The 11,357-nt window shown below is 40.8% G+C and overlaps 1 protein-coding gene across 10 annotated transcripts in view; it reads left to right on the top strand.

The window, feature by feature from the left end:
- MPDZ (multiple PDZ domain crumbs cell polarity complex component) overlaps window positions 1-11,357 on the top strand; it is a 161,537-nt gene continuing 150,180 nt past the window's right edge. For all 10 annotated transcript variants that reach the window (XM_078062322.1, XM_078062320.1, XM_078062316.1 and 7 more), the window contains exon 1: window positions 1-148. The gene's annotated coding sequence lies outside the window, so the exon portion shown is untranslated. The remainder of the gene's footprint in view (window positions 149-11,357) is intronic.

The following is an 11,357-nucleotide window of genomic DNA, read 5'->3' as shown; positions in this document are numbered from 1 at the left end:
TTTATCCCGAAGCTCCTCGCCGGGCCGTTACTTCAGGAGAGAAGAGGGCGAGCGGGAGCGAGGCGAGGCTCTCGAGTCCCCGGCGACCCCGGCTCCCCAGCCCTCCTCCCCCTCCGCGTACCCGCCCGGGGCGGCCGCCGCTAGCCGGGTAAGCGGCGCCGGGGCCCGGGCCAGGAGGCCGGAGCGCGCCCCCGCGCTCTGCGCGCGCGCCGGCAGGGAAGGTGCGCGGGCGCTGGGGGCTCGGCGCGCGGGGCAGGCGGGCGGGCGGGGTGCGTTCGCCCCACCCCGCGCGGCCGGGCGGTACCGGGAAGCCGCTGCTCCTCTGGCTCTTTTAAAAGGACGGGGTCTGGAAGTTTCCTTCGCTACTTGCATGGCCCCCGAGGGCTAGTCCCAGTCCTTTCAGCCCTCCCACCCCCCCTCCCCCTTTGCCCTTGCTTACTCTAAATGGTTTAAAAGTTTTTTTCTTTTCCTTCGCCTGGAGGGGCACAGGAATGGTGCCGGGGAGGAGAACCGCGGGCCTGGCGCGCGGGCCGGCGCTCCGGGGCGCAGGAGCCTGTTGCTCGCCGCTGGTGTGGCCGCGCCCCGGGCCGGACGCCCCCTCCACCGTTACGCTGGGCCGGGCGCTTGGGTCGTGGGGAGAAAGCCCCCCCCCCCCAGACTGGCGTCTCTAGCCTTGTCTGTCGGACCCCGAGCGCGCCGCTAATTGGTACCCGCCCCCCATCCCCCGCGGCGCCTGTGCCCTTTCATCCGCTGCCCCCCATGGTGGGAGCAGTTCGCTCTCGCCACCCTCTTCAACTACCCCGCGCCGATGGGGCGCCTTTGTCTGCGATTCGCAGCGGGGGGGATGCCGGATGTTCCTCGGGAAGCGCTGTTCGGGAGACGCTTTGTGTCTTGGGAGTTGTGTGTGTGTCGGGGGTGGTGATGGTGTACATTTTTGCTTGCGTTCTCTGCAGAGGCACAAAGGCCGGGCTATTCTTTCCCGCAGATCACATGGAAATTCAAGCTGGGACTGCCTAACGTAGGAGGGGCCGGGCGACAGCCGGGGGGAGGGGGGCGGGTGGCGGCCGCTGCGCAGTGGCTGGGGGCGAGTCGGGGGCGGCGGGACGTCTCCATCCGTCTCCGCGGGTGGGGCTTGCAGAGCTTGCTCAGCTGGCGAAGAACCCGAGCGTGGGCGCTGCGTGCCTTGTGTGGGGAGGGTGCGGGTGGCAGCTAGTGTTTCTTAGGTAGCATCAGATAAGAGGACCATGACTTCAGCCTAGAAAGAATACTACCCATGTTCGTTTGATGTCCAGAGGGGGAGAATCTGAAAAAGTGTCTAGACGCTGTCACCCAGCTTTGGTGGACAGCTGTAGTGTAAACATCCCTTTTGTGTTTCCGTAGACATTCCTCATTTAGATTACCTTTAGCAGGATTAAAAGAAAAAACACGATCTGAAAAACTAACGAGGTGATGGTTTAGGGCTTGGGAGTTTTTACATGCTGAATTTGGGTATACGTGACTACAATGAACTTTTTTAAAGGGTCGAATCAACTGTATTTAATATACGCTTTACCGCCTCGTAGAATTTAGATTAAACCCAACAAAACTTAAGGTTCCTAGGTTTGAGCTTCTAATACAGTGTTAAGCTCTGGATGGATGCACCTGTGCCCTTGCCTGAAGGAGGGACTGAGGGTTTAGAGGGTGGTGGAGATAATCTTGTCTGGGATGCCCAGATTTCTTGCTAGCTAATGAGCTAGTTTACAAATGGGCGGGTATATCTAGATGGGACTCTGTCCTTGCTCAGTTCATATTAGGGTCTTTGAAAGTGGAGGTCTCTAAATTTAAGGGCCATGGGCCAAATTGGCCAGCAGCGCCTGTTTTTTCCTCAAAGTGTAGGAGTTATAAGTGTTTTGTGCATTTTTATATGGTTAAAAAAATCAAAAGAATAGGGGCGCCTGGGTGGCTCAGTCGTTGGGCGTCTGCCTTCGGCTCAGGTCATGATCCCAGCGTCCTGGGATCGAGCCCGGCATCGGGCTCCCTGTTCGGCGGGAAGCCTGCTTCTCCCTCTCCCACTCCCCCTGCTTGTGTTCCCTCTCTCGCTGTCTCGCTGTCAAATAAATAAATAAAATCTTTAAAAAAAAAATCAAAAGAATATATCATGGTATGTGAAAATTATTTGAAAATCAAATCTCAGTGTGCATAAGTAGAGTTTTATTGGCACACGGCCACACTCACTCCTTTTGTGTATGGCGGATTCTTACTGTCTTTGGTTGCTTTAACAATAGCAGTGGGAGAGTTGAGTGGTTGCATAGTTGAGACATGGATGCATAGCCTTCAAAGTATGGAATGTTTACTCTCTTTTTCTTTACAGAAAAACTTGCCAACCTACAGCAGGCTTTAAAAGTATTGCTTAGGGTGCCTGGGTGGCTCAGTTGGTTAAGCGTCTGCTTTCCGCTCTGGTCGTGATCCCAGGGTCCTGGAATTCAGCCTGGGGTCAGGCTCTCTGCTCAGGGGGAGTTTACTTCTCCTTCCCCTCTGCTTTTCGCTCCGCCTACTTGTGCGCACGCTCTCTACCCCAACCCCTTTCTCTCCCTGTCAAATAAATTAAATCTTTTTTTTAAAAAAGTATTGCTTAAATGCCCCTTCTTTTGATGGGTGCATTGTTTAATTTCATTGTCTTTCACGCTGTTTCTGGTGTCCCCTGAACTGGCTGAGTTTTCCCCAATAGGTAGACAAATTAAGTTAATGTATTGGATTTTCTCATTTCGAAGTTTCACCCCTCAAAAAGATTTCTTAACCTTTTGGTATCTTTCTTTGTCAGAATCTAGGATAAAGTGGGTTTTCTGATTGGCAGAAATTACATGCTTAGTTACTTTAATATAGATAGCCACATTTCAAGGTGTTCTGCGGCGAGTTCTAGTGACTTCTTGCCGCCCTGCTACTTGAGCAGGTTTGAGAATTACAGTTTTGTTTATTTAGGTAGAGAGTAGCTGGGGCTAGGGGATGTCATGGATTCCCTTTTGCAGGGAAGCACTTGAGGGAAAGCTAGTTTGTGGGGGAACTTGACTCTTCACCATTCCTCTTCCCTAAATCTTTGCTAAAACAAAAAATGGTGAAGTTTATTCTCCACATATTACTGAATTGATCACATGTGTACATGCCTCTAACATGTGTTCCTTTTCTTTCTTTAGCTCCCATTGGTATTTCTTCTTTTCATTTCCCCTCTCATTTCTGGTTTTCTTTCTCACTTTACTATGCTCCTTTTATCACATAAGCCTGTTGCTTGTGGCTTAGGCAGAGCAAGATGTCAGTTACAGTGTTTGTCTGCTCCAAATTCCTATCACATAGACATTGTCCTGCTTGACCCTTAAAGACCTCTTTGCATTTCAGATACCTTTTAAATGCACATATGTTATGAAGGAGTGAAGGCTGTCCTCAGAGTTAACTATCTCTCTGCAAGGTGGGGGTACTCAGATTTGTGGAAATCCTTGGAATGTAATTTTGCATTAATGCAGGCTTTTAGCCTTCAGCTGCTGTGGTGTGGAGGCTCTGCTTTACAGAGGAAGTGGACTCCTTGTCTAGAGTTAAGATTAAGGGACTTAGAAGCTGGCTTGCAACAATGATTGCCTGGAAGATAACTAACTGCCCTGAGTTAAAGGCAGATGATTTTCTTCAGATTACATCCCAAGTCTGACATCATAGACTTGACTCCCTTAGGTTAAGTAGCAGGTTGGCTCCATTTTGTATATTTGTAATATGTACACAGTACTTTGTGAATTTCATAAAATATCTTGAAGAAAAGTTGATATATTGGACTGGAAATGTCCCCATACATGCTGGAGCAAACAACATATCTGCCAGAGAAAGATCCTATACTTCAAAATAAAGAAGCAGAAAACTTCCTATAGAATTCAGCACTGCTTGATGGCACATACGAATGATGATATATTTTATCATTATTATATTTCCCAAGCAGTTGTATGTGATTTTAAAATACATTTAGCCTGAAGTAGGAATTCATTTGATAGAGTTACATTGTTATGTACATTATCAACCCCATATTTATAACAAGAAAGGTACTATTTTCTCTTTTGAAATAGTGTCATGTGTGAGAGAGCCTCTATATAAACACAGTTGGGAAGTGATGGTTAGTATGGTAAAGTTGATATACTATGATTAAGTAATTATAGTGGGGTTCCGTGTGGGCGAATAAGAATAAGGAGATGAAGAACTACTTCTACTTATATAATCTATTGCCTTCCTGTGAAATATTTTCTGAGTAGATCTGAGGTAGTTGTTTATTTAGTAGATAATAATAGATGGATTAGGAGGTATGTTGCATTGGGTTAAGCACTGGGGAGAACATAAAATAAGATATTGCCCTAGAAACTTACTGTCTTGGTTGAAAAAAAAAATCCCACAAAGGAAAGAGTATGAAAGTTTTACACTCGGTAAAAGTTATACCATTTCAAAGAAATTAGAGATCAACAGAGGACTGCTTGCTGGCAGTTTGTAGATGGCCATCTCCCTGTGTCTCCCAGTCCTATTGGAGTAGGGGAGCCCCAACGACCTCATTTAACCCTAATTACTTCTTTAAAGACCCTGTCTCGAAATACAGCCACATTCTGAGGTACAGGGGTTAGGACCTTAACATATGTATTTTGGGGAGGTAGAGAGGAGGACACAATTCAGCCCACAATGAAGTTCTTAAAGAGACCTAGGTTATAAACTGGTAGAGACCTTGAAGAATGGACTGGTGTAGGGTTAGGGAGGGAGGTCATATAGGAGGCTCTTGTGTTAGTCTAAGCATTACTGTGGTAATTTGATGTTTGGGAAAAGAGAAACTGCTATTTGAGGAAAAAGATACTTTATCTTTGGCCTGAAGCCACTTGTTTTCTTTTTCCTGGCTTTCACTGAGAAACTGGCCCTTGCTTTTTATGGACAGAGCATTATGTTAGTTTCCTTTTTAAGTGTTTCACAAAAGCATTACTTTTTAAAGATATTTCTTTCAAAAATCAGTAAAACATTAAATTTGGCAAAAATGAAATGTTAATGTTTGTAAACATTTCGTCTGAAATGTTTTGTCTGATTGAAACAGCAAAGCTTATTCTTTAAATTACATTGACCTGAAAACTTTATATACTATGCATGTTTTGTGGGCAAGTAGTTCGCATAATCATTTTTTTCCCCAGAAATTTCTTTTTTTGGAAAAAATTAGGTTAAAAAGGTAATTTATATTGTATGTTGTAAAATAACAAAAACTTTTTTAGGTTGTTGAGATTAGTTGAGTTAGAGAAATATTAATGCAGTTTTTCCAAATATGGCCCGCTGAATTAAAAAAAAAAAAGTAAATTGAGACTTAAATTCTTCCTTATTTTCTTCTTGTTTGTGGTGGTTAAATTTGTTTAGTATAGAGAATTCTGATCTTTATTTTCCTTTTAGTTTTGTTTATATCTTAGAAAACAATATTCATTGTTACTTTCTTGTAAAGAACTCTACCTTCAGATCTAAGGTGCTATACATAAATGCATGAGGGGAAAGTGAAAAAGGAAACTCTTAGAAGAAAAACAGACATTAGCTACAAAAACAATTAGGAAAAACCTATTTAGGTGTGTTGATAATTTAGTGTTGATAATTTGAATATGTTTTGGGATACTTTACCATTTACTTTATTATTTATATTTTAAAACTATATAGTAAAATCCATAAGATAGTTATTTTCTTGGTAACTTATTTAATAATAGAAACACATTTTTTTAAAATATGGAAGAGGTAGACAAGTGCAAAGAAGCAATAAACTTGCCTGTGATTCTGTCACCCATATATCAGCCCCCCCATAATGCACATGAATAAACAGCACTGTTGATCACTGATTGCTCTTTTTCTCAGTGAAGATAATATGATCTGAGATTATTAAACATCCATATGTAGAATTGAAACTGATATCATCTTTGTGAACCAATGTCTGTTGACTCTTTTGAGGAGATGTAATATGGCTAACTACAATGTGGCACATAGGACACCAGTGGAGAATCAGTTGTTTAATCTTGATCTCTGCTTGAAAGTTAATGTTACAGTCTTATAGTTAATTTTGGAATAACTTTACATTATGTAATTGGGTGGCCCCTATCATGTCTTGCTTTGGGGAACTGGCTATAGAAAACGGTCATGAGGATCTCTCATTCTGTGCTCTTAAAAGACATCACAGACCTAACAAAACTGTGATGACAGAATCCTAAAGATTAAAGGTTATTTTGTAGTTTAAAAGGATCCTCTCTGATCTTTATAAGGTATGCCCAGCTTCCCTTAACCTTTGCTAGGCCCCCTTCACTGGTTCTGTTTGTCTAAGTTTGTTGTTGCTGTGTAGAGTTCGTGAAGCTCTAGGTTAGCCCCCCCCACCTTCTTTGCTAACCCCATTCTTCCAAGGATATTTCATTTTAGTAAGTCAGGCATGAAGTCTGCCTCTGGGCAGCATTTATGTCCTTCCTACTGTAGGGCTGCAGGGGCCTCAACTATGGGATTCAGTGGTGTTTTGTGTGCACCCCCCTTCCCACCACAGTCATGTTTTTCCTGGAAGTAGTAAACAGTCACTCTATTGCCTTTTAGAAAAGCACAACATGAGAAATGTCTCTTTGTTCTGATATAATCTGCTGAATGTATATTTTGTATCAGGCTAAATCACAGGGTATTTTTAGATGTTTTATGGCTGTGGTAGGAAAACAAAAGAAGAAACAGCCCCGAGGTCAGGCTTATTGATCCCTGGCCTGCTCTGTGAAGTTCAGTGAACATCTTTTAGGTGTTAAACTAAGAACTTTCAGACCTCACCCTTTTCTCAGGAAGGGAAGAAGGATCATTTATTTTACTGATGTGTAATTTATAATTGACATATGATAAACTGCACATATTGAAAGTGCACAATTTGTTGAATTTTGGCCTACATGTAACCATATCCATAATCAAGATAGTAAACATATTCATCACCCCTAAAAGTTTCCTGATGACTGTATGTCATACTTTCCTGTCTCTCCTACCTACCCATCCCCTGTCTCCAAGGAACCGTTGATCTTTCTGTCAGGATAGACTAGTTTGCATTCTCTAGAGTTTTAAATAAATGGAATCATACAGGATATTCTCTCATTTTATCTGACTTCTTTCACTCTGTATTTTGGGATTCATCCATGTTGCTTCTCTTCATAACTTAATAATGTTTATTGCTGAGTGCTAGTTCATTGTACTGAATGGATATACCATTCAGAGGTTTTTTTTTAAAAATAGTTTAGAATTCTGTTGCATTTTGTCCATTGTCTTGTATTTATTCTTGGTTTCAACTTTGTTGTGTCAGACTTCTGTATTTGACAGTATTATTTAGTCTTAAATTCATGCCTCTTGGATACTTAAAATTTTTTAAACGCCCTTACATAAGGTTACTTGAGGTTTCAAAATATGTAAATCATATATAATTTTTTTAAAAAGCTAACAAATGTAAAATAGAGATTTAAAGTTTCCTGATCTTTAAAGATGTCAGATGATTATGTAAAAACAAAACAAAACAAAACAGACAAAAAAAAAAAAAAACAGTCATGTGAGTGTTGAGGCTTTCTGTAAACTTTTGTATCCTACCTTGTGAAGTCAGCTTCAGTATTGAGCTCAAAGCTTTAAGACTGCTTGGCTAATTCTCTGACTTACTTGCATAGTTTTTATAGTCTTTATAGTTTTTGATAGATTTATCTGTCACTTCTTGTGACAAATTTATGTGACAATCATATAGTCAATATGATAACTTAAGTTGTAATTTGGTGCCTGAATTATCCAAATAATTGCCATTCATTATCTGTTACACCTAAGATCGTCAAACATATCAAGAATTGGAGAGAAGATGATCATCATATTGTGAAGACATGTTATTCTTGTTGGCATCACTCAGATATTTTGGGCCATTTTTAACACTTAGATGTTTGTCTGTGCTTGCTAATGACTTAACTGAAATTAAGTGGCAAAACAAAAAACCAACAACAACCAACCCAAACAATGTCAGTTAAGGCAGATGTGGTCTCTGGATTATTACAAAAGTAAAAGTTGGTTTATAATCTTAATATTAACAGTTAGTCCTTTGAGTACAATAGTAAAATACAGTTAATGAATGTAGTTAAATGGTATATGAGTTAATTAAGAAGCAAATAGTCATGTTTATTGAAAGAAAATAAGACCTCTTAAAATGTTTTCAAAGAGAAAATACCAGTTATCAAAGATAGCCCTAGTGAGTCCTATGGAATTATATGTGGTAACTAAATAGTGTAGCCTATTACAGTTATCTGTGAATTAGTAATTGGGGGGTTGAATTGGTGCATGCTTATTTATCTTATATGGCAAAGGTTCATGTTTGGATAGGTTCTTATGAATTTGGATTTCTATATATAATTTCCCCTTGTCTGTACTACTTGGAATCTTGCCAGCAGGATGTAAATTGTCATCTCTTTTGCTGACGTTCCTCAGTGTATTCTCAGGAAGGTAGACTCTCACTGACTGACAAGCTTATCTGCTGATTTAGACAATGACATCTCTTGGCCGTCAGGAATACAAGGTTCTCTCTAGCAGTTCTTTAGTACAGATTATGTAAAACATTGCTTTTATAATTGTGAACAAATTTTATTTTCTTCTTGAGTGTATGCATATTCAATTAACAGAAGATCCAAAGGTGAATTTGTTTTGGTTTAGTATGAAGTAGAATAAGAGAGGATCATGGCTGATTTCATATTTTTTTAGATATATTCTTCTCCCTACATGTAGACTTTATTTCACCTTGGTTTTGATTCTATTGGGATTTTTAATTTACTTCACAGATGATTGTTTGATATCTATCTAAGATATTTTGATCTTAGGGTGCCTGGCTGGCTCAGTTGTAGAGCACGTGACTCTTGATCTCAGGGTTGTGAGCTTGAGCCCCACGTTGGGTGTAGAGTTTATTTAAAAAGAAAAAAAAAAGGTATTTTGATCTCTCCCAATTTTTTTTTTTTTAATTTTATATATTTGACAGAGAGAGACACAGCGAGAGAAGGAACACAAACAGAGTGGGAGAGGGAGAAGCAGGCTTCCCACCAAGCAGAGAGCCCAATGTGGGGCTCGATCCTAGGACCCCTGGGACCATGACCTGAGCCGAAGGCAGACGCTTAACGACTGAGCCACCCACCCCCCCCATCTCTCCCTATTTTTAATTTGACCTTATTAAGGTTATCTTCCATAAGTAATTTGTTTTCACATTGGTCTAGGAGCCAAAGTGATGTCAAATAAGCTTTATTTAGTGTCGATATCATAAATAACCCTGCCTAGGGTGTTGGCTGTAGTGGGTGCTTTATCAATATGGTACTTAGAGTGATCAAGCATGAAGGGTTGGTCAGTCCTTCTTTCCTTCTTTCCTTCCTTCCTTTCACCCTTGTTTGTTCCCTTGTTGAAGGGCTTTATTTCTAATTGATTTTTACCTAAAATAATTCATATATATTGCATTATACTTTAAAATGTTCATGCTCTCCAGGCTTCCAACTTCATTTCTCCCTTCTTGGCAATCCGTACCTTCCTTCTGATTAATCCCCTTTATCTTCAGCAACACCTAGAGGCCAGTGATTGCCTACTCTTAGGTCTTCCAAGTTATTTTCTCCTTAGATGCACATGTGTAGTTGATTCCTTCTTTCAGCAGATATTTGGTGAGTGCCTTATCTGACCCAGCCACTATTTCTGGTTCTGGGGATATAGCCCTGGAAGAAAAAGGGACCATCACTACCACAAAATAAAACAAAACAAAAAAACCAACAAAAATTCCTATCCCCATGGAACTTAAATTTTAATATTTCCTATTTTCTAGAAACAATTCAAACTGGATATGTTCACAAGGAATGCATTTCTACCTGTTCCTCTAAAAAGAAAAGACATTTCTCTTTCTACTGTTTAAGCTATGTCCTGGTATTTCTTAGTTCCCCAAATTAGAAACATTGGAAGTCAACTTCCATTGCTGTTACTCACTCATTCTGCCTGCCCCCAGCACATATCTAGTGGTCATTGAATTTTTTCGATTCCCTCTGATGAATGTGTGTATATTTCCTTGTTTTTCTGATATCTGCCTTAATCTTGGCTTATATTATTTTTTGATTGGCTTGCTTTAATAGCCTACCATCTGATTATACTATCATAGTTCTTTCTCTTTTTCATGAGTTATTTACCCTATTATCATGATTGTTTTTACAGAATATGAATTTCAGTTACCACCTTTCCCCCCGACCCATTCCACATGCACTGCCATGCCTTCAGGACAAGGGCCCGAGGAGGCCATGAAATGTGGCTTTCCTAGCTCCTGTTTAGTTTGGTAGCCCAGTGCAATAGAACCCCCGTCATTTCAATTCTCTGGTTTCTTTATGATGACACTGCCTTAGCAGATGTCCTTCCCCCAGCAAGACATGCCTTTCCCTCTCCTGGCTGTCTCCCACATTCTCTTAGGTTGTGCATCCTTTGGGACAATTCACATGGCACCCCTCCCAGTTCTTTCTGATGCATGCTGACAGCATTGGATTTCTCTGTACTCTCACAGAATTTAGCACATCATGTTGCAGTGTAATTACTTAACTGTTTTCCATTAAATTGAAAGCTCAAAAGTTAGGTACCTGTCTATATTCTGCTCTACCATATGCTTCAGTGATAGAGGCAGATACAGACTTTGGGGGCCTAAAGTTTGTAGAATTTGGGATGTCCCTCTTAAATTAAAAAAAATAAAATTATGAATACAAAATTAGATGTGAAAGTGCCTATTTATTTGAATGAGAATAGAAGGATGCTGTGCAAGTATTTCATGTTAAATCTGCTTAGGGGAATAGAAGTGTGTAGTTAAAACTTGCTGAAATAATGCTGTGTATTTATGTAGTTTTATTTCGCTGTTGATTTTCTTAAAATTAGGAGACATTATGAGTTAGCCATTCTGATGCTAATACTGCTGTTAATAATAATACTGCCTAATGCTCCCACAGCACTTCCATTTCTACATACTTACACATACTTTATCTTACGGGATTTTGACAACTGAGTCACAAGGAAAGTGACTCAGACTTAATGATCTTTACTGTGTTTGGCTGCTTGGTGGGTGACAAAGATAGAGTTGAAGTTCTTCCTTTGAGATCGATTTCACTTTGGTGGGGGAAATGATTCAGTTCTTCCTGTGCTTTTGTAACCTCAGTTAACACCCTGCTCCACCTCCTGTTTGGCTGGTGAATGTTCAGGACTTTTCTCAGAGTTTTGTAAATGATCTTGCTGCCCCTCCATCTTTTCTGTCTCTTCCATTTCAGCTTCCTCGCCTCATTATTTTTTCTTCCTTTCCTGCCCTGTTTGTTTATCTGTGT

The sequence above is a fragment of the Halichoerus grypus genome, chromosome 14 (genome assembly GCF_964656455.1).
Source record: "Halichoerus grypus chromosome 14, mHalGry1.hap1.1, whole genome shotgun sequence".
NCBI lineage: Eukaryota > Metazoa > Chordata > Mammalia > Carnivora > Phocidae > Halichoerus > Halichoerus grypus.
The sequence above is the reverse complement of the archived record's forward strand: the minus strand, read 5'-3'. Positions and strand labels throughout refer to the sequence as shown.